Source organism: Triticum aestivum, chromosome 4A (assembly GCF_018294505.1).
Source record: "Triticum aestivum cultivar Chinese Spring chromosome 4A, IWGSC CS RefSeq v2.1, whole genome shotgun sequence".
Lineage (NCBI taxonomy): Eukaryota > Viridiplantae > Streptophyta > Magnoliopsida > Poales > Poaceae > Triticum > Triticum aestivum.
In genome coordinates this window covers 296938242-296948125 of record NC_057803.1, presented here as the reverse complement: position 1 = coordinate 296948125, position 9884 = coordinate 296938242, and positions in this window count along the sequence as shown.

Here is a 9884-nt window from a genome sequence, read left to right as displayed (position 1 = left end):
TCCTACAGGATGGTACGAGTGTTTGATTGTGCATAGAAAAAACTCAGAATTCTTTCGAAGAGGTTTGAGTGGATGGGATGTTTCCTATGAAATCTAGTGCAAATGAATCATATGGAAAAATTCCTATGGTTTACAATCCTACGAATCAAACAACCAAGATAGGAAAAATTCCTAAGGATTAGAATCCTCCGAAACTCCTTCGAGATTCCTTTGAATCAAAGAAGCTCTTAATCTATTTTATGATTCATGGAACTATGCGTTGTAAAGCATAAAGTAAAAACAAATAATGGAAATTCAACTAGAAAAAAGGTTTGGGCAGTTATGATACAGAGGATTCTAGAACAAAGGGGAACCACTGTTTTTTTGAGATTTGTGCATTATGCTTAAGTTCAACCATGGAGGCTGCTAGATTGTACATGTTGCAAAATCCGGTGGGGGGCTAGAAGATGGTGTGAGGGGCCGAGTGGAGGGAGACTGTGAAGGAGTGCACAACTATGAGATCGATATTTAGAGAGAGGGGTGAGAACGTGTGCTGTTGCGCGCAGTGGCGGAGCCATGAAAAATGTCCCATGAGCTAGGGGGGCAAGGATTGCTAATCCATTACGAGGAGGGCCAATTCATCAACTTAAACCATTTTTACCAGCAATTTTCTAATGATCACATTCATATTATCCTCGATATATAGTGATGTTAGGGGGAGCAGGGCCCTTGCCGCCCCTGTCTGTGCCATTGTGCGCGCATCTAAGAGATGAAGCGGAAGGCATGGATGATGAGAGGGGGGCGTTCGATATATAATTAATGTGGGTGTATTAGCTATATATGTAATCCTATATAGAGGTATAGATTGATCGATGTGGACGTGGGAAAGAGGGTGAGACCTCACTAGATATATAGATTGATTGGTTTATGTGGAAAACTATGAAAGACCTAGCTATACACACACACATACATAGAGGAACATCGATCATTGCGCATGCACGTGAGAGATAAAGAATGCCCGATATGATGGAGAGGGGGATGTGTGTGTGCCTTCATGGGAGACCGACCTGAAGTAAAAGATTGCATGTGTGCGATGGATAATGCTGACTGGTAGTGTGTGTGCATGCATGCACGAGAGAAAGTTAGTGGTACAATTATAAAGAGAAGACCAATGTGTGGGTGTAAAAGACTAGGTGAGGTCATAATCAATGTAAAGTTGAATTCAAATATTTGAATAAGAGATCATGATGTTTGAAACCCATGCATGCATGAATATAACAGAGATCTGCGCGGTGTGGTTTGGAAACGAACATGTTGCAATGTATACACATTGAACAAGGTCAGATTGGTTTGAGTTTGAGGTACCGATGGCAGACATCGTTTGGCCACATTGCATCCGTGCATGGACATGCTATTCTAATTGGAGATGATGGGTGGCTTTCGCATCACATATCTATATCTATACCCCTATATGTATATTATATTTTATATTTTGTATATAGTGTGCGGAGAACTTTAACTTTGAAAGATGGTCATTGGATAAGGACAATCCGATGGTGCAAAGCTGGCAAATTTGAGCACTACTGGCCGTTGGATATCATCTACATTCCACCAGATTTTGCCACATGTACAATCTAGAAGACTCTATGGTTGAACTTAAGCATAATGCACAAACCTCAAAACACAAGCACTTCTTCTTTGTTCTAGAATCTTCCGTATCAGAATTGCCCAAATGTTTTTCTACATGATTTGTTTTTTACTTTATGCCTTACAACACACAATTCCATGAATCTTAAAATATATTTGCTTTCTTATAAAAACTAGATGATTTTGAATGAAATGAACTATAAGAATTAAACGAACATCTACATCATGCATATATGACTCAAATCTTACATGCTATAATGTGGTATTTATTCATAATTTGGTTGCCAAATCTCATGCGTGCAATGCACGTGTACCTTACTAGTCTAAATGGTGTCTGTGTGTGTGTTGTGCGTGTTAAACACATTGTACATAGTATATCATACTAGTCGAAATTGTCTTTTTTTGGGTACACGTTAAGCTTGTTGTCCCCAAATTTCAAGCCGCGCCTTGTTATGCCGAAATTTCAAGCTAGCGTCTCTGTCTATCGTGCTGCGAAACTCTGCCTCTTCAACCTGTGCCTTGTTAGCCCGAAATATTTAAGATATATCTTTGTCTTGTTGTGCTCCGACAACTCCCTCCATCTCAACTCGCGCCTTGCTATTCCAAAATTACAATGCGCGAGAAAACCCGCACCTCCTGTGAAATCCCGACACGCAAAATGCCCGTGATACCCCTGAACCGAAAGAACTTCCTCAAATCGGTGGGGGTACTTTCGTAACTTACCCCACATTTCGGACAAGCGCGTCCCTAAGCCATGGTTCCCCCACTCCCATCCCATCCTCCCACCCATTTGTACACCGAGGCCGGCAAAACTAGTGAAGCGCCACACCCTACTCCATTCACCACCCAACCAGCGACGTCGTCCACAACAACACCTCGACGTCCCTCATCCACCATACCGGATGAGGATCCGTCGTTGATCTGGTCGTCCCACCGGTTCAGCTAGCCTGTCCTCCACCTCCAAGGAGCTGCCCTGATGTTCCCCTCCTCTTTCGCGCCACCTCCATTCCCACACCGCCGTCTTCACCTGCACCACCGGAAGAGCATCATCATCATCGTTTCCTCGGATGAAGCTGCGGCCTAATCGGCGCCACCAAAGAGGTTGTACACTAATCGCCACATTTTCTTCTTGATTCGATCTCATGGTGCTGCCGACGCTCGGTCCCGAGGCGACACGGCGCGGCTCCATCCATGGCGGCGTCGCCGACCACTTCATCCATAGCGTCGCTCCCTCGGTGGTGACGTCCACATCAGTGGGGATCGCCAGAGAAAAATCTCGGGATGGGGGGCTCACCGGCGAGGTACCCCACTATCTATCTTAGGGTTCAGGGTGGGGCAGTGGTCGTCGGAGGTGGTGGGGCTGTGGCGTGGGGATCGCCGGAGAAAAAGCTCCGGACGAGGGGGGGGGTGGGCTACAGGGATGGCGGGGCGGCGGTGGACTGGCGGTGGGGACTGTTTTTGGGGCATGCGGGGCGGCGCACCGCCGGCCGCGGGCGGCGGGGGGTGGCTGTTTGGCCGGTGGTGGCTGGCAGTTCAGGGGGGTGGAGGTTGAAGATGAACTGCAGACCCTTGATTTCGTATCCAACGGCTGCAAAATCGACTGACTAGAGATGAAAAAGTCAGTCGACTGACTTGTAGCCTCACCTCTAGTGCATTCAGTTTCGACAGCAAAATTTAGTTTCGATAGTTAAGTTCAGTTTCGACAGTTAAATTCAGTTTCGACAGTTAAGTTCAGAGATGAGCGGCTGATGTATACATCTAGCACTTTGTGGTTATGTATTTTACGTCATCTATTGGAAATGCTATTAGAATTACACTCAGGTTAATGTTGTCTCTCTTGTCCTACTTCAGCCTCGGCATCGTCCAACTCACCGGAGCTGCTCCAACGACGAAACCCTCCATCACAGCGGAGCAGTACCTCGGGCTCCATCTCCAGACGCCTAAGATCTTCTTCCCCTCCTCTGACAGCCAAGTCAGCCAGAGCATCCTCATCGGCCAACCCAATCATGCTGAGATCGACATGGCTTCACCAAAGAGGTTGTACACTTCTTGTGGTTTGACTTAATCTCACCATGCTTCTTTGCATCCTGTGATCTTCCAATTCTTGTGAACCAAACACCCAGATTGGCAGAAATCCTGTGTTTTTAAATTCTCTGTTTTGCACATGCATTCCAATCCTATTCCCGTCTATTTCCTATCCCTGCATTGTTAGAATCCTCAAATTCAAACAAGCCCTTACACAATTACTTCTGTTACAGATATGTGTTAAAGAAAACCTTGTGTGGTTTGTGCTGCTCCTGCGGTGCTATGTTCCACCCCAGCTCTGCTGCTCCAACGATAGAAGGGTTCACCACAACAGGGATCCGCTCTCGAGACTGTCATTCGCCGCCTCAGATCTTCTTCCCCGCCGTCGGCAGCCACGACAACTGCATTACCATCATCAAGTGAGCGGATGACCTCGAGGACTACACGGGTCCGCAAGAGAGGTCGCACTCTTCCGTGTCTGCTTATGTTATGCATCGCTTAATATGATGACATGCTACTTTATCGCCGTGTTCACCTATTAGACTCCGACTCAGGTCCAAACATATGCTGAAACTTGAGTTTTTAAATGGTTTTGGGGTACATATTGGTGCATCAATCAGTACTATCTGTCTAGTATCTGGTTAATCTTGGGTGTCTACTATGAGTTTCATGTTGGGTGCAAACAAACATTAAAGGAGCCATTATCTGTATTTTTTTTAATTAAAGCTATTATCTTCTTGCTATCATTTGTTTTGGGTCTATCCACAGCTTGCTACCATCACTCTGGATTTGTGCATGCACTCCTTACATAATCTCACTATGTTTTATTCCTATGCATGTCAGTTATTGTACACAAAGGTACTAAACATGTAGAGCAAAAGAGACGAGCCTTGCGTGGCAATAAAATTTCATGCAGATGTCACTCCATGGTGGGTGCAAAGGCAGCCCCCTCCACACATTTCGGATCGTAATCAAGAGGAAGATAACTATTCTGAGGGGTATTCAGAAGCAGAAGACCACTGCTATTTACCCCATGAGGTCTTCACTCTAACTTGGCATGCTGATGTTGGTAATATCATGCATATGGTTCCTTGCATTGCTTACTGTATACATTAAAGATGTACTCTGCTTAGTTTAGACATGCTTTGTGTCAATGCCATCTATTTAGTTTCTTTATCGTATATGTGAATCATACAATGACATCTTGTTTAGCCAGGCATCATATATGTGAATTTTGCAATGCCACCCTGGTTAACCAGTCATCTTATATGTGAATTATATCATCACATCATTTTTTTATTACGTGTTAAATTTTTCAACAATTTTAGTACATTCAATTACTCTTCCTGTGCATCAGCCATTCGGCATGGTCATGGAAAATCTGGAGTGGAAACAAGGTCTTCAGAGCAGACAATGCTATCTGACGAAGCGCATGTCTTGCTGGTTACAGATAGCTCGTCAGAGGAGGATTCAGAGACAGATGACCAATCCTATTTCCCCCTCGAGGTGCATGCTCTAACTTGGCAGGGTTATGATGCTCATATCATGTGTATGGTATCTTGCATTGCTATGTCATTTGCTTAGTTTAGACATGCTTTGTGTGAATGCCACCTGTTTAGTGTCTAATTACCATATATGTGAATTATGCAATGCCATCTTGTTGCAAGACATTATATATGTGAATTATGCAATGCTATCTTGTTGCAAGGCATTATATATGTGAATTATGCAACGCTGTTTAGCCAAGCATCATATATGTGAATTATATCATGCCGTCCTTTTTTGTACTTCTCATTGCTTTTGTCGACAATGTTTGTGTATTCAACTGCTCTTCCTGTGCATCAACCATTTGAATTGGTGATGGAGAAATCTGGAGTGAAAATAAGGTCTTCAGAGCAGACAATGCTACCTTGTGAAGCAGATATCTTGCTAGTTACAGATATCTCTTGAGAGGAGGCTTCAGAGGCAGATAACCAGTCCTATTACCCCCCTGAGGTGTATGCTCAAACTTGGCAGGGTTATATTACTCATATCATGCATATGTTGTCTTGCAATGCTTAGTTTTCACATCATATACATGATATTGAATGCCATCTCCTTAGTTGACACATCATATATGCGATTGCCCTCTGCTCACTTCCTTAGTATATAAATCAAATATTTGAATTATATCATGCCATGATGTTTACATAGACAGCATGTATCTGAATTATGGCATGCCAACCCATTTTCTAAGGACATAATATAGTTATATCATCTCATCCTGTTCACATAGTCATCATATTTTGAATTATGTCATTCTATCCGTGAATTATATCATGCCATCATGTTTCCATCGACGACATGTTTGTGATTTATGGCATGTCAACCACTTTAATAGACACATCATATAGTTATATCATGTCATCCTGTTTACATAGTCATCATATTTTGAAGTATGTCATTCTATCCTATTTAGTTAGCCATCATACATGTCAAATTGTGTCATGCTATCATGTTTAATTAGCCATCATATATGTGAAATTATGTCCAGCTATTCTGTTTGGTTAGACAACATAAATGTGGATTATTTCATGCCCTGTTTTCTTCCCTACTATCCATTGCACCTGTCTATCTTACAATGTTTGTAGATTCAATTACTTTTCTTGTTTATCAGCCATTTCAATTGGAGGGGGTGATGGAAGTATCTGTTGGGAGTAAAAACACAGTCTTCACAAAAGATCGTGCTACCTGTCGATGGAGATAGAACTATGGTTATACTTGCCCAAGAACCAGCCCCACCACACATAACCCAGACTCATGCAGATTGTACCACTACCCAGTTGGACAGAGAACCAGCTATACCCCTTCTAACCCCAACTCCAGTCGATAGTAACCCAGTTCCCGTTGACACAACACCGTCTCCACCATAGAGCACCCAAACACGAGAAGTTAGTAAAGTAACTGCAGTGCCCAAGGCACGAGGACCACCACTCCGAACCCCAAGTCAATGCTTAATGCAGAAGAAGAATTGTTCTCAGGTCAGGTTCCGTAGCTATGGTTCATACAACTTTGCTCTTTCATCACTATATTTACTCATACCAACTGATTTCAAATTTGAAGGATGCAATTGAAACTCCAATGGCGCAACATGTATGTTTTGAACCTGTTTCTTTAACGTGTTTTCTGTTGTAACTTACTCTATGTTGATTTCAGTTTCAATTGAATAAACAGTTATATTCTCATGCAATGCACCTTACAAGTGTTTTAGTGCTATGTAGTTTCCCACACTTGTATTCTGTCTAAGCTGCTTTGTCTTAAATAGATATGATTCGAATTGTATCTATTTTGATTTGGCAACATAAACTAGAATGATATAGACCGTACAGTGACCATACTACATAGATATATGTTTGTTTCATGCTGTTATCTTGTCCACCTTACTACTGAACTGGTTTACCAAAGTGAGTTTCATATACTACATTGTAAACTTGTGATGTGTTTGTTTTTTTGTTTCTCTTTTAGAATGCGGATAAAATATTGGAGAAGAGTACCCCGTTATGCAATGGTACAGGAAGTAATGCAGATAAGGTTCAAGATAGTGAGACATCCCTGTTGGTCTCCAAGAAAGCTGATAAAAACTATATTGAGGACACTGAGATAACCCCAAAGTCGTGTCTTGATGTAGTGTTCGAGTTACTGGCTACTACTGCTAGCACCAGCTCTTCGAACTCGCTACCGGAATCAGTTCGACTTCTTGAGTCTCAACTTCAAGTTGAAAGACATCGATTAGATGTTATGCGATAGGAAGCCGAAGGACTGAGGAAGTCTCCGTAGAATTCAGATGCATACTTTCTGGTGCAACAGCAAGTGCTGGAGGATTTAAGCGCCAAACAAGAGAAAGTTAATAAGCTTGCTAAGCATCTTGCCAGCATTATGGGTACCGAAGATATTGTTTCTTGAGCTCTTCTGAAGTGGTTTCAGTTCTTGGCTTGTTTTGCTGCTGCGTTTATATGCCGCTTTGTTCCCTATATTTGCACTAGTGGCGAACTTTGATGCCCAGTGGATGTAATATGTGTAATAGCCGTGATAGCCTAGCGTAAGTTGCTTGCTTATTTATTTCCTTATTGTCTTGTTTATTTGTTTTCTTGTAGTCAGTGCAGTTATTTTTTCGCGGTTTGCTAGTGGCCGCAATAGCCTATTTTTTAAAACTAGGCCACATTAACCATGGGCTACATATTTACCGTAGTTAACATGGGCCTCCTACGGGCCGTAGAAACAATGTGCCTTCTAAGGGTCGTAGAAACAATGGGCCTTCTACGGGGCATAGAAACAATGGGCCTTATACGGGCCGTAGACACAATGGGCCTTCTACAAGCCATATCATCAATGGGCCTTCTACGGGCCGTATGATCGGTTGGCTAAACATGGGCCAATAACAGCCCACATTATGGCCATAAATGGGCTAGAGTTGAAATCATCCGTTCATGGGCTGACCATAACGGGCCGTCGTTAATCGGCCGTATTAGATGATGCTATGAAAACGGTCCAACGTATTAACGGGCCACAAACGGGCCGACTGTAACCACAGGATGAATTGGGCCCACAAGCAGAAAATGACAGTAACGGGCCAAAAGTAAACGAATGCTGGAAATGAGCCCAAGAATAAATGGGCCATGAGAAGGCTGAAAGATAACATGGGCTAGAAACGCCCAACGGAATAATGGACCGTTAATGGGTATAAAGTGATACACTGTTCATTACGGGCTAGTTTTACCACGGGCCGTTAATGGGCCGAGGGTTACTAAGGGCCTCATATGGGTCGAAAGACGTCATGGGCCATACATGGGACGGAAGTTAAAACGGGCTGGAATTATATTGGATGGCCCAGATGACGCTACTGAGCCTAATTCGGATAGGTCGTAAACGGGCCCTGGGTTAGCGGGCTATAAATGGGCTATATGCGAACATGCCGTTAACTGGCTTGCCATGGGCTGGCCCGCCACCTTTTGACTAAGTCAAATGGGCCGACCTTTTCACAGGAATGGGCCTCTATTGGGACGTGCCACGTGTCGACGTATCATAGGCGCTTTGGGCCCAATGAGTGGATGACATCTGTCCCAACGGCGAGCCAACACGTGTTCCCTCCAGCCAATGATAATTTTACACGTGGAAAATCCCCATTGGTCGGGGCTATTAACGGGTTATCGGATCCAAAACCGGACCCGATAGCTTAACAGCATTCCGTTACGGTGGATGCCACGTGTCGATCACCCTTGACGAAAGCACTTCTATGACGCGTGATTTATCGTCATGGAAGTGGACACTTCTGTGATGATAATTTTGGTAATGCCAAGGAACACTTCTACGACATCACAGGTATGACTATCTTTATTCCGTCATAAATTTGTCATGGATGTACATGCATGACAGAAAACATGACCTACTGTGACAAACACGTATCATCACGGAAGTGTATTTTTTTGTAGTGATCTAGGGAGATTTGCCCCTACCCATTGGCCATGTGGCCTAGCTGGACAAAGCATCATCGTGGACCAGGCAAGATGGGACCAGTAGCGACGACTCGCTGGAGGAACTCTAGTGCTGCAGGCAGGGGATCGAGGTAGAGGGAAAGGGGAGAGGAGATGCAAGCAGACAGGAAAATGAACGCTTGCGTGTTTGTTTTTACTTGAGGGTGAGGTGTGACGCGGGCGTCAACAGTTGCATTTTGAGTGTAATATAGGCAGACAACAGAGTCATTTCACTATTCCCCTTCCCTTCATTTTTTAGTGAGGTTCTACCCGAAACATCCCCCTCCAAAGCGAAATTAGTTAAGCCCAAGCCCATAACTCAAAAATGAGTTCTTTACATCTTTATGGCTTATTTTGACAATAAGCCCTGAAAAGGCGGAATAGAACTAGCCCTTAACCTGCAATTCAATTGTGTGTGCAATGATGAATCACTCCTGCCTGCTATAGTGTACATTTAGGCATCATCATACATGGCATAACCTAATATGTGTGCATTCCATTGTAGAATCTGGAATATGCAATGTTTATGTTAGTTCATACATTGCACATGATGTTTAAATGCCCCTTAAATCTGGTCAGTCAAGTGATGGTCTTTAAGCCTCCTTCTTTGATTCTTTTCTTGATATGTAAGATTTGCTCACACATCTGTTCAATTGCTTGTTTGCATTAGCCAGCCATACTAGGACTGTTCGCTTTGATTAATTGTTGTTCTTGACCTAACAC